The 26,917-nt window shown below is 35.1% G+C and overlaps 1 non-coding gene across 1 annotated transcript; it reads left to right on the forward strand.

Annotated features, from left to right (window-relative positions):
• Positions 1 to 20,890: 20,890 nt before the first annotated feature.
• Trnaw-cca (transfer RNA tryptophan (anticodon CCA)) lies at positions 20,891 to 20,962 on the forward strand. The gene has a single exon. It is a non-coding gene; the product is annotated as a tRNA-Trp (tRNA).
• The last annotated feature ends 5,955 nt before the right edge of the window (positions 20,963 to 26,917 follow it).

The following is a 26,917-nucleotide window of genomic DNA, read 5'->3' on the forward strand; positions in this document are numbered from 1 at the left end:
CAGGGCCGTACCCAGGATTTTTTTACTGGGGGGGCCCAACCGGGGAGGGTTTAGGAGGGGTCCCCCCTTTCTTTATATATACTTTTTTTAATTTGGCACTTTGCAAGGTGAATTTTAATGCTTATAAAAAACGTATTTTGTGATATGAATAAATGGAATATAACAAGTAAATCAGCACATTTCGGAAGTCTTAAACTTTAAACATTGGTGTGAATTCACAACAATATGAAAAGCTTTAGATATCCGAAACTTACAGGTTTAAACTGACGATTATCCATATCAACTCTCGTATTGCTTCCACCATTTTTTTCACATATCAATAACGTCACAGGTTTTTTTAAATCTGATTTTTTGGGAAAGACCTCTTCTTTTTTGATGAAAAAAATGCGCGAAACGCCTAATTTTTTGGGAAAATAATGAAAGTCTTAAATAATCAATTTAACATATTTTACTGTTTTCAAACAAATTCAAGGAAAGAGATAATTTAATTATTCAATATTTTTCTACACTGGATCAGGTTAACTTATATAATAAGATCGATTTGTTGTTTCAATTTTCATTTTTTTACCAATGAGACATAATAGGTTGATATTACTCAATTCTCGGTACTCAATTATTTTCAATACTGAATTCTGCCAAATTCTTATCTGTTGCTCGGCAAATTTATGTATCTGTTTTTCTTTTAAACAAACATGTTAACTATCTCATCGTAGTCTTTTTCAGTGATTTCCTTTCAAAAATTATAAATACTCAGTTTTAATACCTTTGTCAGTGTTTTGTTCCGGTTCAAATTCAGGGCCCTATTCTCAATGCAAAAAGTATATATTGGGACCTTAAAAAATTCCCAATAAAAGGTTTCCAAAAAAAACTTTTAGAAGGGAAAAATACGTCTAGGGCCTAATCAAAGAAGAAAAAAAAACTTGCGACGGCAATTATCAGACCATAGTCTACGAACTCCTGTAGCAGTAGCTTCCATTCGCTGCACGTATCAAAATACATGTTACATCAACCATCGATAGATGAAGCATTCATGATCACAATGGGGGACTGATCGGGGATGTGTGTACAAGGCGATAAGAAAACATTGCCTAGAGGCTTATCTCGATTGGCGAGCGTTAATCCCCTTGTTTATCAGGGACAATAAAACATAGCTGCTCGTTTGTTTTGAGGGAAAGTATACTGTGGGCCCTTGCACGAGAGAAAAAATTGTAGTGGGCCGATTATTAAAAAAAAAATCATAGTTCGAAAGCCAGCTGGGGGGGCCCGGGCCCCTGGGCCCATGGCCTGGGTACGGGCCTGTATTATCAAAACAAACAATGCTTACACTATAAGTCTCAGGGTTTTTTTTGGCCCGATTTTATAGCCGAAATAGGGCTATGTTCCCAATCCCAAAAAGTATACTTTTTTCCCAAAATGTGGCAAAAAATTCCCAATTACCAAAAAAAACAGTTTTTTTTTGTTTTTGTTTTTTTTAGAAATTTAGAAAGAAGTCTTATGTGTAATTTATCTCAATTTTAATTTAATTACATCTACCAAAGTATTGTATTATTTTTTTCTTTTAATTTGAATGACTATAAAGAGTTAAATCAAATTTAGTATTTCCCTAATCATGGACTTTTCGTGTGGAAAAAAGGCTAATTAATTTATTTTCCCAATTTCATGAAAATGCCGATAAAATTCCCAATTCCAAAGCCATGGGCTTTTTCCCCAAAAAGTGGAAAAAAAACCTGTGTCTCCAATCAGAAGAAAACATTATAAATAAAATTTACAAACTCATGTTCCAGATAGGTGGATGTACAATAAAAAAAAATAGGTTACACTTCTCTCTTATTAAAATAGAATAACATTATGATTGAACAGCTAAATTGAATATAAGTCTCACACATGTATACGAAGCAAGTAATTAATCATTTCCTTATAAAAACTACCTTGTGGAAATGAGTTGACGTACTCCTTCAAGGCAAAGTTGTTTGCCGACAAAGGAGTGTCTACCCGCACATCCTTCCTCATGTCATACACAATATATGCACAAAATCCTAGGGCGTTTCCACAACCCAGTCTGTCCCCTATACTTTCCAGCTACCGCCTGATCCTCAACCACATCTGGTGACTGACACAGTGCAGGAAGGCTGCCTGTGCTTACAGGGACCTCTCGGCGAATCATTTGCAGATCCCCAGAGGGTAATCGCTCGAATTTCGGATGCAGACTCATGACTGTACATGTAACAACATTACCTATGAAAACACAAAGAGATTAAGAAAATATTATTAATTTTAATAAGTTAACATTGTTACCTGTGCAATTTAACGTATAAACGAAAGGGGTGGGGTAAATGATTAAAACAGAAAACGTTTAAATCCATATAAACATCTAAACAGCAGTATTCTACACGAAGAGTACTCACGAAACCACAACAATAATACTCGATGAATTGGCTGTCCGAAATCCGAAAAATATGTACACTACAATAACAAGACGATACTACAAATATGCACGTTAACATTAAAAACGATTACTGACATTATTGACTGTGATATTATTCTCACCTATTTAAATGAACAATTGTTGTTATAACAGTTCTATTAGTGCTTAAAATAATACGCAAATAATACACAGGCTTTCTCGCTAAGAATTTTAAGATGGCGATTTATGGAAGGTTGTTAGAAAGAATGCTGCGATGTGATTGGTCAATTTATAGGGCGAGGTATAAAACCCGGAAATATCCGGAAAACCCGGAAATCTTTTAGGTAAAACCCGGAACCGATATAAATGGTTATAACTTCATTATTATTCGTCCGATATTAATTATAATGGTACCGTTGTAAAGAAGATCCTCTACAGATTCTAACCATATCAAAATATTTTATGGCAGGGTCGTAGTCGGCCTGTAAATCGCGGACAAAGTCGGCCTGTTTTAACGTTTTTTTTTACACACGCAAATGCCGAAAAGAAAACCCGGAACCGATATAAATGGTTATAACTTCATTATTATTCGTCCGATATTAATTATAATGGTACCGTTGTAAAGAAGATCCTCTACAGATTCTAACCATATCAAAATATTTTATGGCAGGGTCGTAGTCGGCCTGTAAATCGCGGACAAAGTCGGCCTGTTTTAACGTTTTTTTTACACATGCAAATGCCGAGAAGAAAACCCGGAACCGATATAAATGGTTATAACTTCATTATTATTCGTCCGATATTAATTATAATGGTACCGTTGTAAAGAAGATCCTCTACAGATTCTAACCATATCAAAATATTTTATGGCAGGGTCGTAGTCGGCCTGTAAATCGCGGACAAAGTCGGCCTGTTTTAACGTTTTTTTACACACGCAAATGCCGAAAAGAAAACCCGGAACCGATATAAATGGTTATAACTTCATTATTATTCGTCCGATATTAATTATAATGGTACCGTTGTAAAGAAGATCCTCTACAGATTCTAACCATATCAAAATATTTTATGGCAGGGTCGTAGTCGGCCTGTAAATCGCGGACAAAGTCGGCCTGTTTTAACGTTTTTTTTTACACATGCAAATGCCGAGAAGAAAACCCGGAACCGATATAAATGGTTATAACTTCATTATTATTCGTCCGATATTAATTATAATGGTACCGTTGTAAAGAAGATCCTCTACAGATTCTAACCATATCAAAATATTTTATGGCAGGGTCGTAGTCGGCCTGTAAATCGCGGACAAAGTCGGCCTGTTTTAACGGTTTTTTTTACACACGCAAATGCCGAAAAGAAAACCCGGAACCGATATAAATGGTTATAACTTCATTATTATTCGTCCGAAATTAATTATAATGGTACCGTTGTAAAGAAGATCCTCTACAGATTCTAACCATATCAAAACATTTTATGGCAGGGTCGTAGTCGGCTTGTAAATCGCGGACAAAGTCGGCCTGTTTTAACGGGTTTTTAAAGAAGATCCTCTACAGATTCTAACCATATCAAAATATATATGGGTAGATTGCTCACTATGTATTGTTCACGATGTCTATACATAGTTATTTACGGGTGCATACAATCACCGCAAAGTACCGAAAAGCATCGAATAGCACCGAAAAGCACCGAAAATACACTCAATATCAAGATATTGCCTCATATCGGCAATGTACCAACCGAAAAGCACTTCATGCTGTTTATCATCTTATACGTAAATTGATGTAAATGTTTTAAGTTTTTCTAATTGACGTGAAACTCTTAAATAGAAATTGCAGCATGAATTTTAGTTAATGTGCTTTGTATTAATAATAGCGATTTTAATGGTTACATTAAAACCATTTATTGCGCGAGCATCGAGACACTTTTGAGTTATTGATGTTAGCACAATGCAAGGTGACACAATAGTATCAGTTTTAAATTATGTGTAATTTCATTCGCACCTCTCGCTTAACTCAACGTTCAAAGGCACGCGCACTTTCACACTTTATTAGCGCCGTCTTTAATCTGTTCTATCTCTTTTTACAGAACAGATTGATGTGAACTTAATGAACACAATTATTTTAACTAATGCAAGTTTAGCTAGAATTAATATATGACTTCTTGCTATACAATCATTATCATTCGAAAATGGATCTTATTTAATTGTGGTTCCTTCTTTGAACTTATGCTGTCCGCCGACATATAGAATAGGTAGTGTCAGTAATAAATGTATTGCTTTAGATTCACATGTTTGTTTTTTTTAAGATATGTAAGATGCAAATGTGTCTAACTTATATTGTTTTCTGGTCTTTAAGCTATCTTATATATGTGACTACGTGCTATTTTGTTGGAGAAATGAAAGATTCAAATGTGTCTTATTTATATTTTATCCATGTATCGTGTGTATTCAGTGTCATGCGAAAATATATCTTATTTCTTAATTTCCACCTTCACACTTTATTAGCGCCGCCTTTAATTAGTTCATTAAATTAATTAATTTAATATAATGTGCAACGGTGAGGTGGATCAATGCTCGTTGTTAATTTAAATACACACCACTTCAGCAATAAATGAAATCAGTTATTTTGGCTGTAAATCCATTTTTTTTCCGTACAGTAGCAATGTTCCTGTGTATTGAGCTGATAAGATCACCACAGCAAGTTGCTAATACACAGTGTAGACTTAAAAAAAATTGGTTATTTTGAATGTAAATCCAATTTTTCCAGTACAGTAGCCATTATGACCATGTTCCTGTGTATTGAGCTGATACGATAACCACAGCAGGTTGCTTATACACAGTGTAGACTTCCCCTGTTTTATTATAGTATTTGTTATTTACCTGCTTGGAATAAATGACGTGTATTCATTCGGGTCTGATGGCGTTTTGTTAAAGGTCATTTAATGCAGAAAAGCTGGTCTTCTGACTTAATTTTTTAATCATTTCAATTTAAAAAAGAAATAATGAAACAATGAATGTGTAATTTAATTCTCAACTCTCGCTTAACTCAACGTTCAATGGGACGCGCATAGTTCTTTTTATAAATTATGTACAAATATAATATGCTGTACATTGTTGTTTATTTACTCAAGAAGTACCAGAAAGAAGCATTGTTATGTATAAAGCGCTTTACTTTTTCAAAATTCTACATTAAATAAAGAAATATCGTATTTTTTGGTTAAGTGTACGTGCTTGATATATATTCATAAAATAGCAGTTTTTTTTAAACATTCGGTCTTTAACCTTTAATTTGATGTAAATGAAAAGAAGAACTGCCTTTTTTATTTTTATACTTAAATCAACATTTAACGAAGTCATTATTGACTAAATAAATATGTACATTTTTTCACTCCATTAAAATCGGCCCTTATAGTTTACTTTCATGTATATATAGAATAATTGAGTGCTTTTCGGTGATTCTATGCTGGCGCGATAGTGCTTTTCGGTTGCAAATAAAAATACTATTGTGCGTGATCTCTACACTTAAATCAATATTTAACGAAGTGATTAATGATTTAATTAATACGTACATGTTTTCAATCCATTATAAACGGCACTTATGGCTTACTTTCATGTAAATATGAAGAAATTGAGTGCTTTTCGGTGATTCTGTGCTGTCGCGGGAGTGCTTTTCGGTCTTCACATGAAGTGCTTTTCGGTCGGTATATTGCCGATATTTATCCAATTTGGGGCATTAATACATCATAATAAACACAAGGTAGTATAAATATGCATGAAATATAACCATTTTTATCTAATTTAGTCCATTTACACACAATAGAAACGCATTTTTGCATATATACTGCGAGAAATCGAGTGCTTTTCGGTCTTCACATGAAGTGCTTTTCGGTCGGTATATTGCCGACATTTATCCAATTTTGGGCATTAATACATCATAATAAACACAAGGTAGTATAAATATGCATGAAATATAACCATTTATAACTAATTTAGTCCGTTTACACACAATAGAAACGCAAGTTTTCATATATATAGCGAGAAATTGAGTGCTTTTCGGTCGTCACATGAAGTGCTTTTCGGGCGGTATATTGCCGATATTTATCCAATTTTGGGCATTAATACATCATAATAAACAAAAGGTAGTATAAGTATGCATAAAATATAACCATTTATAACTCATTTAATCCGTTACACACAATAGAAACGCAATTTTTCATTTATATTAGGGATGGCATCGAATACCAATATCGGTATTCGAATGTTCGCAAATTCATTCAATCGAATATTCGAATATTCGCATAAAACGGCTGGATTGATTTTACCATGTTATGTGTTAATTTCCATTGGTTTGTAAGTTATATCCGTTTACTATATACGAGGCTGTTTATTAACGTTGCTATCTAAAAAAAAATGTACGCTGTCGACTAATACTATGACCGATACTGTGATCGGGCACAAATAGAATGAAAAACATCGTGTCATAGAATTTTATTTTTTATTGATTCCACAGATTTGTAGCAGACCGCGCCTATGTAAAACTAAGTTTACACACATTACACGTTGCGGTCTTCTTATCCTCAGACCGTGTATAGTATTCCATACTGCAGAAGGGGCTGGTGGCATTTTCAGATTTGAATTATGATTCCTTGATGATTGTTTAGTTTATATCATCTGTTCCTTTTGAGTAATTCACATATTTAAATGTCTGTCCAAACTGTGATCACAAAAACTAAATTATTATTCGCAAGTAAATTGAAGCCCTTAATTGGTACCTAATTGACAAACAACAGTTCGGGCCCTTTCTTATATTAAGTATATTGCATTGCACGATTTGAGTTATTCACACATTTTAATGGCTGTACATACTGTGATCACAAAACTTAATTATTATTCGCCAGTCAATTGAAACCGTTAATTGGCACCCCATTGGCGAAAGCAGTCGGGGCCTTTCTTAGAGCGTGTATATTGCATTGCGCAATCAACACTGATACGGGCCGGGTTATCAGTATGACACGAAGAACGTCACGTCAAACATGTTACTCCCAGATGATTTCGGTTGCTTTTAGTAAGCGGATCGCAGGTCATTAAATATTGGTGAAATTACGGTTGTATAAAAATGCGAATATGCGAATATCATTTTTATTATTCGAATGCTGACCATTCAATCGAATATTCGAATATTCGAATAATTTTGCCATCCCTAATTTATATACAAGAAATTGATTGCTTTTCGGTCTTCACATGAATTGCTATTCGGTCGGTATATTGCCGATATTAATCCAATTTTGGGCAAAATGTAGTATAGACATACATTCATATAACCATTAATAACTAATTAAACCCGTTAACACACGCTAGAAACGATATATTGCATATATAGATAGAGAAATTGAGTGCCTTTCGGTGCTTTTCGGTGATTGTATGGACCGACTTAAATACCAATAGAGCGTGACACAAACACAGCACAATTGTTTATTTCGGCAAACATTTTGATATTATTTGCTTTTAAACATAGCTTTTAATGACCATTGATAGATGAATAATGTTATACTATTATTTGTAATTTCAAAACATGTTACTTGGTGATTTTATTCACGTTCTATAAATACATCAGTTATTCTTATTAACCTGATGCCTGTTGTCTGCTACTGTTACAATACGACGCTTAAAAATGTGGATTGCATAAAGTTAAAGGTCAAATTCCGTGTGCACTATATTACTTGTAATAATGCATGATAAATATGTCAAGCATGTTCACTTTAACAAATACGATACTTCTTTATGTAATGTAGAATTTTGCAAAGGTAAAGCGTTATATATATGACAATGTTTTATTTTTTCTTGTTGATTAAAAACAAAAACAAAATATAACAATACATATCATATGTGTACATACTTTTTTAAACCAATATAATGAATCACGTGATGTTTTTATAATTTTGTTAAGCGTGCGTGATATTGAACGTTGATTTAAGCGAGTTATGCGATTTAAAAACTGATACCACTCAGCTTGATTTATAATTCATGTTCCAACGCGCCAATGTATTTAATTAAATGGTTTCATGAAATTGTGTTTAAAAGCATAACGATTGAAAGTATGTAAGAAACACCGTTTTGCACATAAAATGATCGCCAACAGACCCGAATTAATACACTTCATAAATGCCAATCAGATAAAAAAACAATTCCAATAATAAAACAGGGGAAGTCTACACTGTGTATTAGCCACCCGCTGTGGTTATCCCTATTTATCAGCTCTATCTCAGGCACCTGGCTACTGTTATGAACAAATTGGATTTACTGAAAATAACTGATGTCATTTATTGCCAAATTGTTATGTACATTTAAAATAAACAACGAGAGTGGACCCACATCATTGTTGCACATTAGTATAAACTTCACTGTAATCTAGGCGCCCCGTAATCTGTTCTTAAAATAGACATAGCCTTAATAAAGACGGCGCTAATTAAGTTGGATATTAAAGAAGCTTCATTAAGCGCACTGAAAAAGATGAATTGGACACATTTGCATCTTTCATTTATTACAAAGCATGTGAATATGTACAATACTTTTATTACTGACACATTATTCTTAAAGTCGACGGACAACATAAGAGGGAACCACAATTAAATAAGATCCATTTTCGCAGGATAGTGTGTTTTTTTAGAAAATATTCACATATTATTTTTAGCTTGCATTAGTTACAATAATAAGTTCGCGTGCCATTGAACGTTGAGTTAAGCGAACGGTGCGAATTAAAATCTGAAACTATTATGTCATCTGTACTAACAGCATTAACTCAATGGTGTCAAATCCTCTATAGTCAATTAAAGGGGCATTTTCATTTTTTGAAGTAGTTAAAAACCAACTTGTAGTGAGTGATATTTTGATGCAACCAATTGAAACTTTTGACTTTAAATGACGAAAAATCGGATATGGGTGCATTGTGTGTGCTATGTATAAAACATGACAGTCACTACAAAATCGTATATCTAATATACTCTGTAAGAGACGTTACATATTATGACATTTCAAATTTAAACCACAAAATTGACAACTATCCAAAGATATATCATTCATTTTAGTGAAGGAATGATATATATAATGAGCTATGTAACAGAACTTGTTTTCATTGTACAGATAAGATCGAGGATGAAATACATGTACTCGTTCACTGTCCGTTGTATGTTGATGTTCAGGAGGGTTGACATAATTTATAACTGATATAGTCTTTAATTGTAAGCTATGTAAATATTGTCGTTGTTTTTAGGGTCTGTTAGTTATAAATCAAGCGTGGGTAACCATTGCTAATGAGTTAATTTCCGACCTGGTCATAATATACTTGATTTCTTAAACCATTTTATATTATGCGCGTTAGTGCATCTTATCGCAGTGTCATTGTTTTACGTAAATATATTTATATATCTATAAACGGTTACTAGATTTACCGAAAGCGCGGGTACAAATTAATGCTCGTGTAAACACGTTCATAAAAATATAAATTGCATCAAGATTATGACTTTAGTACGGGTGGTGGTAGAAGGGGTGGTGGTAGAAGGGGTGGTTGTGGTAGTGTTGGGGGGTGATGGTAGGGGTGGTGGTGGTGGTGGTGGTAGTAGGGGTGGTTGTAGTAGTGTTGGGGGTGGTGGTAGTAAGGGTGGTTGGGGTGGTGGTGGTGTGGCGGTGATGGTGGTAGGGCTTGGTGGGTGGTGGTGGTAGGGGTGGTGGTGGCGGTGATGGTGGTAGTGGTGGCGGTGATGTTGTTGTTGGTGGTGGTGGTGGTAGTACGGGTGGTGGTAGAAGGGGTGGTGGTAAAGGGGTGGTGGTGGTGGTGGTGGTGGTGGTGGTAGTAGTAGGGGTGGTGGTGGTGGTGGCGGTGATGGTGGTAGGGGTGGTGGTGGTGGGTATTAGGGGTGGTGGTGGTGGTGGTGGCGGTGATGGTGGTAGTGGTGGCGGTGATGTTGTTAATGGTGGTGGTGGTGGTAGTACGGGTGGTGGTAGAAGGGGTGGTGGTAGAAGGGGTGGTGGTGGTGGGTGTGGTGGTGTTGTAGTAGGGGTGGTGGTGGTAGGGGTGGTGATGGTGGTGGCGGTGATGGTGGTAGTGGTGGCGGTGGTGTTGGTGGTGGTGGTAGTACGGGTGGTAGTAGATGGGGTGGTGGTAGAAGGGGTGGTGGTGGTGGTGGTGGTGATGGTGGTTGTGAGACGCGACACGAGCAGCACGCATCTCCATATACTCATCTCGAACTTGATGAGATAGTCCGATGGATTGAAGATGCTACAAAAGTTCCGCACGGTAGAAAAAGACAGTCCGGTGGGGGCGGTACTGCAGTAGTACATTCAAACCAGAAGGAACCATTGTCTGCACAGAGTGTTGACGACATAATGGGTGCTTGTGAGGCTGGGCAAGGTAAGGTATCAACTGACATGCCTTTCAACATAAGTGGTGGGGATATATATGTGGTAGCTTTAGACTCATTAGCAATGAAAAAAGACGTTCGCGTGGACAAATATATGTGGGTAAATGACGGTCGCAAACGCTTTTCAAAGAAAAAACCAACGATGTTTAAGTCATTTTTCAAAATTAAATTAGTCGAAAACCAACATTCAAAATATTTTCAAAAGCATATATACGAACGCTTAGAAAATGGAAAATTTGCAATTATACATTACCTTGGAGACCCCATCATATATACACCACTAGCACATGGGAATTCTAAGAGTAAGGAAACGGTGTTTATAAAAACAAATCCTTCTGTTATTGAACATATCAAGTCACGTGCTGATGATGAAACCGTTAGTGCTAATTTTATAGACAAAGAATTGAAATGCAAAGCTGAGAAAGGTACAGATTTTGGTGTAAAAACAGCAAGAAACGTTCGCCAGGTAAAAAATCATTTATACAAAAGTAGAAGTGAAAAACGTTATAGCAACGACGAAATATATAATCTCTGTGAAATTTCAATAGAATTAGAAAATTTTAACAAACAAATTGACGTCTTTCCATCCCTGGTGTGCATATCGGGGTTGGAAGAAATACTGACAGAATTCAATGAATTACTAATGTTCGACTCCGATACACCCCTAAAAATGTTTTATGACACAACTTATAAAAGGGGGCACTTGTTTGTTAGTGTTCTGTCATATCAACATATTTTGTTTGAAGGCAATACAATAGTGCCCGTAGCATTCATGATGCACGAACGGCGAGACGCAAAATTCCATGAAAGGTTTTTCAGTGTTATAAAGGAACATATTCCAAATTTAAAAAGAACACATTTTCCGCTAATTTGTGATTGCGAGGCCGGAATAAAATTAGCAATTCAGAATTCGCTACCCAACATACAAATTATTCACTGCTGGAATCACATACGAACAGACGTAACTACTTGGCTTAAGAAAACTAATGCAAAAAGTGATGATTTCTCCGTGTACACTAAACATGTGCAAGACTTAATGAAATGTGCAACTGAAGACGATTACACTGACCATAAATCTAAAATAGAACAAGAGTGGAGCCAGGAATTTAAGAACTATTTTGACAGACATTTGCATCAAACCATTTTGAATAATTCTGGTCGTTGGGTGTTAGAAAAATTAGGCATATACAATCCCTACTCAGGAATAACCAGTAACCCCGCCGAATCAATTAATAATATGATAAAAGCAATACAACACAGGAAAGAGCTACCGGTAGATTTAATATGTTTAAACTTACTAATGTGTCAAAAATCAGTTTATGCAGACATACAATGTGGTCGAGCAGGATTTGGTAATTTTAAATTAAGAAAAGACTGTGAATACGCCAGATTAGACAGAAGTGAAATTAATGTACCCCACATATCCGGTACACCGGATGATATTTTAAGACAAGCGAAAGAAGCACTAGAGCATTTCCAAAAATCAGGTGAAATTACTGATAAACCGATTGAAACCAATTTAATAACAAGAGAAAATGTCATCGACGGAGAAAAAAATAATTTGGAAATATTTAAAGATAAAAACATTACTTGTATTGACGATAAGGAATTAGGGGAAAGGAAGGGTATTGAAAAGAATATGTCCCAAAAAGCTTTGGCGGAATTTATTATAAATAATGATAAAATAAAATTAATCCCATCCATGAAAACCTTTATTGTTGAGGGAATACATGGCTCCAAACGTTTGGTGACAATCATGCCAAAAGAAACATGTAGTTGTCCGTCAACTGGACTTTGTTATCACCTACTAGCGGTTAAAATGACTCTGAATATTGATGGAATCTGTGATAAACGCACGATTAAAAATCTCACGCTTCTTCGAAAAAATAGCAAACCGCGTGTTGCCAAAAAAACGGGACAAAAGAAACCGAAAAAAGCCGACTTCGAAATTAACCCAGCACCCGATTCAATACTCATGACACCAACTGGAAAATCATGCGACACATCGCTGAAACAAAAGCTCGCCAATTTAATAGCATCAACCCCAAAAACACCAACGTCTAAAAAAAGAAGCCGGAACACCAACAATTCATTCACTTCTTGTAAACAAATAAAGTTTGACAACAATTTAAGTTCAATTGCAGAAGACGTTCTCGAAGAAGAAAACCATTTAAATATAAGCAGCGATGATTCATTTACCAGTGAACAGACGTGTTTTAATTAAATGATCATTGATGACGCGGAAGACGATAATGTAGAAATTGCAAATATATCTACAATAGATTTAGAGCTAGTTAAAAATCCATCCGGGTGGCTGAACGACCCAATAATAAACAAATGTCAGCAAATGCTAAAAGAACAATTCGCGCTTGACAGTGGGATGCAGAACACACTTCTTGCTCCGTACTTTAATCATGATTTAGGTACCTGGGATATAAATAAACGTTTAACGAAACAAAATCCCCCGTCCGCCCAAATACATTACAACGCCAGTAATCACTGGGTATTATCATACCAATCACAGAAAGATCGACATGTTATTGTGGTGGACAGTTTAAAATCTCCAAGAACTCTAAACAGTAGTATTTCAATTCAAATCGCTCAAATCTATGAAACTGGAGAGCGCAGTGTACAAGTACAAATACCCGACGTACAACGTCAACCTAATTACACAGATTGTGGTGTTTTTGCTATTGCCAATCTTACTGAGGTGTTACACAACAATTATGATGTAGATTTTTCAATTATCAGATATGATATACCAAGAATGAGAGCACATTTATTAGAATGTATTACTAAACAACATTTTACAACATTTCCAAAAATAGAAAAAATGCCAAAAATGCCGTGTAAAGTAGCAAAAGGTTGTTCTATTAAGATTTTTTGCGCTTGTAAGTTGCCTGATATAGTTGGCGATATGGTGGAATGTGACAATAAAAGATGCAAAATGAATAGATGGTTTCACAAAAGATGTGTTGGGTACACAATGACAAACCAAGATGAAAATTGGTTGTGTCCATACTGCACATGGTAATTTGAGATGAACAAGCACTGAGATAAAGGTATGTGATTATGGTACAACAATTATATCTTAATGTTTATAAATCAGATATCTATTTAGATATAATGTAATGATATCCTCCAGTACAGTTACTTTTATGGTGTCATTTCCATTATAACAAATTAATCTATCTCGTCCAATAAAATGCAATTTATGCCTTCGACATCCAGCCCCGGAAAAAGGGGGGGGGGATAACTTCCTATATACGGGTATATAGGGATGTGCCGAAAATACGGGGTGAGTTTTTCGACTAAAATTACTGATATGGGTATGGTTTTGAGAATCTAAGTATAGATATGTGTATAGAAATCCGAACTTTGCTTGTATTTAAATGCATATATATTTGAAAGTATTTTAAGTATCAAAATGGGTTTGATAAATTTCATACTGGATTTACAAATAGACAGATAATTCAATAAGTATACTGGACAAATCGTCATTGATTGCATTGGACTCCGAATATACAACGAAAAAAAGTCTAAAGGTATATTTACAATGATATGCACAGCCATTTTTCTACTGCCGTCACTTTTTCGAAATTTAATTTAAACCACACCATTATTGATAACGTTTGTTTCGAACGCTAACCATTCTGACCATTTTTTTTTACAAACCCGCGATCACGTAGAAGCGAGTTATTTTATGCCTATGGAAGTTTTCTAGTATGCATGACAAACACAAGATCCAAAATGCGTTTTGGGCTCGTTCGAATTTTTAACAAATATTTTACTGTTAACTAAAATGCCACGTCCGACTTGTCATTAAAATCCAGAGAGTCAAACGAAATGCACATCCACATTATGCTCTCTTTCAATTTATCTTAATTTTTTTTAACCACATACACATGTATGCTCTTTTTTTAATCTTATCGAAGTTTACAATAATGCATGACAAACAAACAATCCTAAATACGTTTTGCATTTGATGATGCTTTGAATAAATAATTAACTGTTAAAAACAAACCACGTTCATATGTCGTCGCTAATTCTATCGAAAATGCGTTTAAACTATGTGTCGTATTCTGAGAAAACTGGGCATAATGCATGTGCGTAAAGTGTCGTCCCAGATTAGCCTGTGCAGTTCGCACAGGCTTATGAGGGACGACACTTTCCGCCTTAATGGTATTTTTGCTAAGAAGAGACTTCATTTAAACGAAAAATGTCATAACAGCGAAGAGTGTCGACCCTGTTTAGCCTGTGTGGACTGTATGTTAAATATTTTGAGGTTAAACTAGTTTTTTTCGTCACTGAAATGACCACACACGATATACGTCACAAATCTCCTAATTTAAATGTAAAGCCACAAGGCAATGCAAAATTAATAAAACATTATCTTCTGAAAATGAATGAAGATGCTTCGATTAAAGATTTAGAAATTTACGGAAAAAGATTTTATGTTAGTCAATTGTGTTTTGCTATGAGCAGGGATGTGCGAATAACTGTAAACTTTTGCTGAGCAAGTCATTCATGCTATAATACAGAATTGCAGTTTACCTACATATTTTTCAAAAGGTCAGATAGCTTAATTGGTAGAGCAACCCAGGCCGGTATCATTAGATGGCTCATGGGTGGGTTCGGGTTCGAATCCCGATCTGAACTTCGTAGGTAAACTTGTGGTTGCAAGGCTGGAAACGGATAGTGTGACAATTTGTTTTCGGCGGGGTTTTGGGCTAACCGTTCAGTTCATCAGTTCGTCTAGTCACATGAAACCGTTTAATATGGCCTGTTTGTTGTTTAATTGCTGATTAACATATTTGACACAAATCGTGCAGTCCCGCTTTAACTCCTTATTTATGTTGGCTATATTGCACTTTACCGGTACGCTGCCATCATGGATTCCGAAATTTGCGCAACTTAACACTAATTATAAGGGCTTGGGTTATAGTGCGTACCGGTAAAGTGCAATTGCCCCGGACTGTTTAGTTGCTCTTATCCGCAGTTGGTATTCGAACCATATATACTTCAGATGTGTGCCGACATAAGGTGATTTTATCTATTTTACAAACAGCAGCTTTTGTGCGATTTTAAAACAAAAAAGTTACTTAGTTACAAGGACTGTTATGTTGCTCTTATCTGCAGTTGGTTTTCGATCCATAAATGTTTCTTCCCGATTTGTGCAAAATAAGGGTTTATATGAACTACACGGTCGGCAAATTATCACCATTTTACAAACGGAAGCTTTTGTGGGCTTTTCAAACATTGCCTCGTGTGACCTTTTAAACTGCCAATATATCGTTCTAAATCATAAAACAATTTCAATGAAATGTACATGTAATTCTTTGGAAACGTTTTTCTAAGCAAGTTAATCATGCTATTCAACAGAATTGCAGTTTACCCATATATTTTTCAAAAGGTCAGAATAGCTTAATTGGTAGAGCAACCCAGGCCGGAATCATATCTTATTTAGATGGCTAATGGGTGGTTTCGGGTTCGAATCCCGATCTGACCTTCGTAGGTAAATTGTGGTTGCAAGGATGGCAACGAATAGTATGACAATCTGTTTTGGGCGGGGTTTTTGGGCTAACAGTTCAGTTCATTAGGTCACATGAAACCCTTTAATATGGCCCGTTTGTTGTTGAATTGCTGATTAAAGTAATAATTGAAAGTTCATTTCCTTACTTTTTAATAAAAGTCTTTACGAACTCCAGTAGTGCGTTCAGTTACAGCGAACGTTCGCCAATGATCGTTCGTTTCCGATTCGGTCTTATTGAACGATAAGTTCGGCGCGAACGTTTCAAGATGGCGGCTCCCAGAAAATTGATTGCGATTTTGATGGAGGAAATCGCGAATAACAACATTGTATCAGAGGAAAGGTCGTCGGAAGACTAAATAACTGACAATTTCATAATACAAAACTATAAATACCCGTATTCTTTTTTAGATTAAGACTTAAATAAAAGATATTTCAAAAATAATAAAACCTATAATAGTTTTATTATAATTATAAGTGGTGTGGATGCGAGTGTTATTTTTCATTAGCGATCGAAATTTAGTGTAAGAGGTGCATTGAATCAGTTATAAAATAAAGCCCTAAAATAGCGCAATACATTACAATCTTCAAATGTAGTTGTAATTTTCTTTTACATTGAATGAATTTTCGTTTCGTTTACATTTAATGAAAATATTAATAAATTTTAGCATTCAAATGGAAAAAAAACACATGCATATTTTGCGAATTGAACTGTCTTTGAATGTACATGTATATTGAAAACTCTTTTGTAGTGATAATGAGCGATACAATTCTGGCATTTTATTATACCATAAATCTATACATTTATTTTACCCAAGCATTTTATATCCATATTATGATCAAACGCGATTGCTTGCTTTCACGATGATGTTTCGAACACTGCAGTAACGCACGATATTTAAACGTTATATTTGCAAGTACCCGTTATACGTTAATTGTGTAGCAGTAAATTTCCACCATATTTTTAATGTATTGTTATTATTAAACACTTTATTGTTATGTTTAAACAGAGACGTAGGTCTCTGGTTTAAACTGGCTAATATATATATATATATACTTTATAGTTCCTGTTGATCCATTTCGGACAAATGTACGTCTATTCTTAAAATATGTTCAAATATTTTATTAAAGCAACTGTAAAGTTTTTGGCTTGACATGCCAATAGATGGCATGGAGGTATCATAAATCGTGTTTATTGATCAGACACATGCGGTCTATGACCCCATACAGAGATATACAAGTATAGGTCCCTGGGTTTATGACACCCTGTTCTCTTAGTAATTGTCTGGACAGTATCCGATCATATCGAGATAATCGGTTTGTGATTAACAAAGGGGCAATTAAACACTGGGTGGTTAAAAATGCTGAAATAAAGAGTGTCAACATTGGTGTGAACAATTAAATAAAACATTTACATGTATCAAGAGGATGTAGTTAATCTGTAACAAGGTAAGTTTTTACAGACATATAGGTTCAAATCAGTTTCTTTATGTTGATTAGATAAAATCAATCAAATTGTTGTTTGTTTTCGTCCTTATTTGTGTTCGTTCATTGGATTCTATTTAATCTGAAAGAATTTCAATTTCTGAGTATTTTGTTGTTCTTAAAAAGGGTCGCGAATATGAATGAAACCTTATCACGATGCGGTTTATCAAACGCAAACAATAGCAGAATGGCCGCAGTGTTGACGGCCAATATTTGATCACGCGCAAACTTGACGTCATTATCGGAATCCCCAAAACCTCCTATACACTTTGTTTAAAATTCAATTCATTCTATGTACTACAAAAAATTGAAAAAAATATCGAAGTTACACTGAACAACAACGACAACTTATATGTCCGCCATCTTGGTTTCGCTAGCGAACTACCTCCCGAGAGGGTTCGCTTCGGTTCGCGAACGTTCGCTGCGAACCGAGCGTTCAATAGCGAACGTTCGCGACGGTTCGCGAACTATAGCGAACGTTCGCTGTAACTGAACGCACTACAGGTTCTTCTGCTAGAAGTGCCTTTAATGATTTTATTCAAATATTATCTGTATATAAGTTGTGAGTTAGTTTCTTCACGGTGCGTATATTGTATATTGTCATCTAGAGTCCGTGGTTTCTTCTATTACAGATTAATTGAGCTCGCTTTGATGCATCGCCTTATTTCATATTATGCTTTCTCACAATTTTTTTTACATATTTAGAAACAGTGGAAGAAAACCATAACAACGGTACCAAAAATGTATGGTCGGTTAGAAAAAGGATGCTTTTATAGCCCCTTTTAGCTTTTACGTGTTTTCCTCAAGACATTGTTTTGTGTACAAAAACAAAACGGTATTTTTCGGTCAATTTTGACCGCGATTTACAGGTTGGCACTGACCCTGCCATAAAATATTTTAACATGGTTAGAAACTGTGGAGGTTCTTCTTTGCAACGATACCATTATAATTAATATCGAATTAATAATAATGTTTTTATAATTCCCTTTTTCCTTTTCAGGGTTTTCTTTACGGCATTTGCGTGTGTAACAAACCCCCGTTAAAACAGGCCGACTTTGTCCGCGATTTACAGGCCGACTCTGACCCTGCCATAAACTATTTTATATATTATTAGAAACTGTAGAGGAACTTCTTTACAACGGTACCATTACAATTAATATCGGACGAATAATAATGCATTTATAACCATTTATATCGGTTCCTGGTTTTCTTTACGGCATTTGCGTGTGTAAAAAAACCCGTTAAAACAGGCCGACTTTGTCCGCGATTTACAGGCCGACTACGATCCTGCCATAAAATATTTTCATATGGTTAGAAAATGTAGAGGATCTTTTTTACAACGGTACCATTATAATTAATATCGGACGAATAATAATGCATTTATAACCATTTATATCGGTTCCGGGTTTTCTTTACGGCATTTGCGTGTGTAAAAAAACCCGTTAAAACAGGCCGACTTTGTCCGCGATTTACAGGCCGACTACGACCCTGCCATAAAATATTTTGATATGGTTAGAATCTGTAGAGGATCTTCTTTACAACGGTACCATTATAATTAATATCGGACGGATAATAATGAAGTTATAACCATTTATATCGGTTCCGGGTTTTCTTTACGGCATTTGCGTGTGTAAAAAAAACCCGTTAAAACAGGCCGAATTTGTCCGCGATTTTCAGGCCGACTACGACCCTGCCATAAAATATTTTGATATGGTAAGAATCTGTAGAGGATCTTCTTTACAACGGTACCATTATAATTAATATCGGACGAATAATAATGAAGTTATAACCATTTATATCGGTTCCGGGTTTTCTTTTCGGCATTTGCGTGTGTAAAAAAAACCGTTAAAACAGGCCAACTTTGTCCGCGATTTACAGGCCGACTACGACCCTGCCATAAAATATTTTGATATGGTTAGAATCTGTAGAGGATCTTCTTTACAACGGTACCATTATAATTAATATCGGACGAATAATAATGAAGTTATAACCATTTATATCGGTTCCGGGTTTTCTTCTCGGCATTTGCGTGTGTAAAAAAAAACGTTAAAACAGGCCGACTTTGTCCGCAATTAACAGGCCGACTACGACCCTGCCATAAAATATTTTGATATGGTTAGAATCTGTAGAGGATCTTCTTTACAACGGTACCATTATAATTAATATCGGACGAATAATAATGAAGTTATAACCATTTATATCGGTTCCGGGTTTTCTTCTCGGCATTTGCGTGTGTAAAAAAAACCGTTAAAACAGGCCGACTTTGTCCGCGATTTACAGGCCGACTACGACCCTGCCATAAAATATTTTGATATGGTTAGAATCTGTAGAGGATCTTCTTTACAACGGTACCATTATAATTAATATCGGACGAATAATAATGAAGTTATAACCATTTATATCGGTTCCGGGTTTTCTTTTCGGCATTTGCGTGTGTAAAAAAAAACGTTAAAACAGGCCGACTTTGTCCGCGATTTACAGGCCGACTACGACCTTGCCATAAAATATTTTGATATGGTTAGAATCTGTAGAGGATCTTCTTTACAACGGTACCATTATAATTAATATCGGACGAATAATAATGAAGTTATAACCATTTATATCGGTTCCGGGTTTTACCATAAAGATTTCCGGATATTTCCGGGTTTTATACCTGCCCAATTTATAGAAGATTTACGGGACGGGATTTACGGGACGAGCGCAGATCACGACAGGGTCACACTTCTTATCAAATGCCAAGCGAGGGTCAATGCTTCGGTGGTCGAATTTATTCATTTTCTATTAAAATTTATTTTAAATAATAGTAGTAAAAACAAATGTTTAAGCACGTTAAATAAGAGTGTAGTTTATACAGCTACTTACAGCGGCAGCACTCGAACCTGCAATCTCCTGATACGTAGTCAGGCGCCTATCCATCGGGCCACACCACGCAACGTGCAATGCCTATGACATAACAGCGATGCATCGTGAAATCGCAATATTTACAATGAAGTTATTCAATATTGGCCTTGATAACGGACACATTGAACACATCATTGTCAAGTCTTATACATAAAGTTCCAACCGACACTGTGGCGCAACGGTAGCGCGTCTGACTCCAGATCAGAAGGTTGCGTGTTCGAATCACGTCAGGGTCATACCTTTTATCAATCATCATTAAAATGTCAATTGCGCTCAAACAAATCTTACTCAATTGACATTTGTTTTACAATTAATACTCCAGTCATTCTAGCCTTTAAATGGCCAAAGGTAGAAACAATTGCAAAAGAATTGATTTGTTTGAATTTAAGTATTCTAATATATGGGGAATCTCATGAAAAGGTTTTTAATTATTTAACTTTGGCGGAAAGTGCTCAAATTTGTAAAAAAACAACATGCATTGAACTTCAGCTGCAACCAGTGGAAATATACAAAAATTGCATATATAAAATGCATCCGGCCATTAAGCATTAGTTTTCATTGTTTTAAAGCATACACGACATACACATATATCAAGATGCTGGTGATGATCCTTAAGTCGACTTTTTTCTTATTTTGATCATATTTATCTTATGTTTTGGGTCTATTTACCCCACCCACTTCTTTTCAACAGTGTCCATTGTATTCTTAAGATCATTCTCATCACAGGTGGTTAGCGTGTGGCTATGATATTAATTAGTGAAAACATCATTTTGAATGATAAATAATCATATTATAACGAAAAAGTAACTTTTCTGAAAAAAAAAATATTTCACTATCAAATATATATATAACGTTTTGGGCTGATTTTGAGTTGCATACCTTGTTATATATATATTTGATATTGAAATTTTTTTTTTCAGAAAAGTTAATTTTTCGTTATAATATGATTATTTATCATTCAAAATGATGTTTTCACTAATTAATATCATAGCCACACGCTAACCACCTGTGATTCTCATATTAAGAAGATCATTTATTGCAACCAGAAACATTTATGCAGCCCAGGGATATCTCATTTAAGTAAAAATAAGAAACCAATTATTTAACTTAAATTCCTTTTAATATATTCATGGTTATTATAATGAGAAGACAATATATACTTCACCCATTTTATATGAAATACATATTAAACTAACTGTACACAAATTGGCGAAAACCATATTTTTGCCAACCCTATATTTTCAATTTGTTCAATATGGAATTAGAAAGCATATACTGATTGGATGTCATTTAAGATTATTATTATCTCTATATAAGAATAACATGTAAGAGTAAAACGATATGTAGGGTCGCGAAAACATATGATATAGTATTGTAATAATTGGTTTGAATACATAATAAAAAAATTTAAAGCGAGCACTTTTTCTCACTTAACAAAATTAAATTTTTGGCTTCAGTTCTATCAATCACGAGAGAACTTGATACATATATATGAGAAACATCACTTACAATAGCATCTACATGTATATGAAATTAATACGAGTGTAAAGAAATTGTTTCGTCAAAAAATACGATAGGACTATAACATAACATATAGTTTTGTCATTTGTGTCGACAAACCATTTTTCACAGATACTCTATTTTGATACGTATTATAGAAAATAAACATCCACAATCAAAGAAACTCATTGGAAAATCTGGCATTGTCTAATTTTAGACAATAAATATATATGCGCACATAAAACATACTGCTTACTTACGACTAAATATAATTATTTAAATCTATACCTCTGTACTTATATACATATTGCATCAATTATAACGTGCGAATGCTATTTATTACGAAAACATGCCAATAAATGATGTGTACAATTACTGAAATACCTGAATGCTTTCAAATATTATCATAAATGCATTGAATCCTTTTACAATTGTTTATCTCTTTATACAGGTCGTACATATAATACGTTCAGGTTTCAGACACAATGTCATGATCATCATTGATCATTCCTCGACAGTTCCCACAGCCTTGTGAACAATCAAGTCCATGTTTCCTACACGTTCATCGTGTTGAGTCACAACTTTGTTGGCAATTACAGCGTATGACTTTGAGTAGAGGTTCAGGAGAAGGCAGATGTGTCCTTACTTGCATTAATTTGTTGTAAGATATCTCCCAGCCCCAATCTACTGCATCCAGTGTGTTGTTTCCACGCCATACCTGTGTCTGTAGGTATGTGCGCAGTGAGTGAAACATTTTTGCCATTTTTAACGTTGAATTTAAATTTAAACACTTTCCCCATTGAGTTGAGACTTGAAAATAACACTATGTGTTAATTAGACATAGAAACATACGACCCACACGGAATCAATTCTTTTGCAATTTTTTCTAGGCTGAAAATTAACTGACTGGAGTATAAAGTAATAATAAAAATGTATTCGCTGTAGTTTAGAAAATAGTTTAAACCAACATAAGAAATCACACGTATAACGTAATACGGTATCTTACGAGATTATAAAAACAATCGGTATCAATCCTGGAAGAACTCGAACCAGCAATCTCTTGATCCGTAGTCAAGCGCCTTTTATCCTTCAGCCAAATGATTTAATGAAGAAAACACTACATTCGTGTAAACTTTTGTGGGTTTTTTATATTTCTTTCAGCAAAAACCAAATATATACAAATCGTAGGATAAGCCTCTTCATGTAAACTTATCTTCAACACAGGACCAAGTGTTTCAACAGACTATGTAAAAGGCATGAGAATATATGTTTGTGTATTTTTATGTTCATACAAGTCATGCGAAGACCCCTTATACGTCGGAGCACTCTTCCCTATGGTGACTGATTTATGCCATATAGTTTGAGCGCACATTCAGCCCGCAAATACGAATGAACGATAACTGTCATACGTTTCGTGTTGGCGCGTATATATTTGTCGTCCGCATGTTTTCGTCTTTCAAACACGCCAGAGCGACAAATCAAAACCGTGAAAAATGGATTGGTACGAACTTGTCGTGTTGGCGCCTATGTTCTTTCCTATTGGAATATGGGCGGATTTCAACATCGCCGACAAGCCAACCGAAAGAGCGACAATGTCATAAGTGGGGCGTTTGCACGTATATTGGTCCTTATGGAGTGTTATCGTCTTGGCTTTTCTGAAACCCGTAAATGCGTCACAACGATGTGACAGAAATCAGCCACAAAACCTATCGAAAACGTTATAGAGACTCCAAAAATTACGACGAATTGTGAATACAAACATTTTTTAATAACCCTTGTTTGTACCGATTAATGTTTTTGCCTGGTTTTGTGGGACGGGACTGGGGGAAACCCATCTTTCCGGTATGGTGAGCTTCGACCAAACGCATGCACCGGGATTGAGAATCAAACCCGTATGGCCTGAACTAAACACGAGAATGAACATTACCACTGTTCTAGTCAGACAGCCGTAAATTATATATGAAACATTTTAAACTACATGTAGATACAAACTGGGCTTACAATTTTGAGTTAAAGGGATCAATCGTGATACATCGGTTATCTCGGATTCCTCCATTATGATAGGCGAAATAAATCGTCTGCTGATCCAGAGTGTTAAAGGGATTTAACAGTTTTTAACCGAAACCTTAATATATAAACACACATATACAGCCTTATGTACGCTTTAACGTACAATTAACAACGGCAAACGTTAATGGTAATGTTCAGTGAATAAAAAGCAATAGTTAAGACAATTTAACAAGAACTTAGATCGCTACCGATTCTGTTGAAAAATCATCATTCTTTAGTAAATACTGTTTTGTTGAAGTTAAGTTGAAATGCTCAATGAAATGACATTCAATATCAATGTATTCCTGTACAATAACGTATCATATCGTGCCTGGAGTCCTTCCGCTTAATGCGGTTGTCCCGAGTGGTCGGACGGAGTGTGCATCAATAACACAAATACTTAAGTGTATAACTGTACTTTGTGATATCGATCAGAAGAAACAAGTGAATACTTTTCTGACGTGCCGACGACATTTTAAACGGTCGATTTTATTTTTTTCAATTCGGTAGATTACTATTTGCGTGTGCGCATGAATGAACTAACTAATTTCAAATACTACTGGGTGTCAAAAAACTAAATATGTGACAGCCTCTCTGTAAGTCGTTTACCGCATTTAACTTACTGGAGACTCACGAAACTGTGAATAATTGCCACATTTTCCAATAATCATTAATTTAACTGATTAATGTTTTGTTTTGCGTGGTTTTGTGGGGCGGCCTGGAGAAAACCCATCTCTACGGTACTGTGACCACCAACCAAACTCATATGCAACGACAGTTGGTTTTCTGCCCGAATAGCCGGAGTTTCATGCAAGAATGCAAATTACCACTTCTCAAGCAAGACAACCGTAAATTGCCTTGTTAATAACACTTTAAACTATACACAACGAGGTCTTAAACATTTTTGTAAAGGGGATTGGACTTATAAAAACCGAAACCAGAATAAATACGCGTGTTTTCGTTAAATTTTATTGAAATGCTCAATAAAGTGACATTTAATACCCACTGGAACATGTATAGTTACGTAACATAACATGCCCCGGGGTCCTTCCCCTCAACGCTGTTGTCCCGAGGGGTCGGGCGGAGTGTGTATCGATGGCACACGAACGTTTAAAATCGGTTGTTTGTAACTGTAATTTGTGATATGGATCACAAAAAACAAATGAAGGCTTCTTTGAAATGCCGACGACATGTTTTATCTGTAGATTTTAATGTTTTCTATTGAGAAAATAACTTGTTTTGAGTGCTTATTTGTGGATGTATTACAAATATGACTTGGTAACATAAATACAAAAAATATATATGTAAATGAACACCGTTCGTCTAAAGTTGTGTGTTTCCAAGGGTCAGAGTTCAAATGGTTCTAGCTGGAACCAACGAAATACAGACCCATATTATGTAATATTCAATCCTTTATTTATAGCACCTTCCTGTCAATTGCTCCTTGCTATTTCTTATAGGTCACTTGTATATAATAGACAATCCCAGAATCGATAAATTGACCGCCGCCATATTGGCTATCACGTGACCCGCCGAGCCTGACGGTACTGAAGAATTTGGCAGATTACAGCGTAATCATAGTAAACACCCGCTTTATTCCAATAAACAGTACTTTATGACTTCGCACAGTAGGATTGAAAACAATTGAAACATGAAACCAAGTGTCATATGTATCACATCGTTAACAATATAAGTTAAATAAGAAATATATACACGATAGATTTATAAAATATGTGTCTCTGCAACAATATTCAGTGACAACACGTAATGTTTAAGGCTGAGTTTGCTTTTTAAGCATACCCTTCAGTAATGCCTTTGTATAAAATTTAATTATTTCTTTATGGAATAGCATAAGGCAATGGCAATTATAAAGGTTATAGAAATAACTTAAGTCCGAAGTAAACGTTGTGATTTGAGCGTAAATAGTGCCGGAGATATTAATGAGCGTAACTTTGAAAGATTTCAGGACGAGGTAGACAATTTTATTGAAAAGTAGATATCTGCCTTTGTTTAAGCCTGTATTATTTCTTATTAAATGCCGTACTTCTATAGTTCCGGAGGTACTCAATAAGAAACTTTGTAAGATTCAAGACCGAGGCCGACTTTTTTTTATTGAATAGTACATATCTTTGTTTGTCTAAACATTTTCAATTTCGTTATTAATATTTCCCTTGTGTCATTTTACAGGTAATATAAAAATCTATAGCCGAAATGAAGTTTGTGATTATAAAATTGGTCCAGAAATATTTATTAGCGAACCTATGTAATATTTCAGGTAGAGGCAAACTTTTTTAATTAAAAGTATGTATCTGGTTTAGTCTAAAACTAAAGTGCTTTTTAGCAATTTCATTTATTTAAAAATCGCTTTCAAGCTTATACAACAATCTCTAGCCGGATATGAATTTTGTGATTCTAAATGAACAAGTACCGGAGCTATTCAATTGCAAAACTGTGCACGATGTCAGGCCATGGCATTCTTTTTTTATTGAAAAGGATATATCAGCTTTTGCCTATAACTTTCTTATATTATTATTGAAATAACGTTTAACATGTAATATCAAAGTTTATAGTCTGAAATAAACTGTTTTGGGCTGTTCTCAATATTTTCTAATTTGATTTCATTATTTATTAAATTTTCTTAA

Source organism: Dreissena polymorpha, chromosome 4 (assembly GCF_020536995.1).
Source record: "Dreissena polymorpha isolate Duluth1 chromosome 4, UMN_Dpol_1.0, whole genome shotgun sequence".
Classification (NCBI taxonomy): domain Eukaryota; kingdom Metazoa; phylum Mollusca; class Bivalvia; order Myida; family Dreissenidae; genus Dreissena; species Dreissena polymorpha.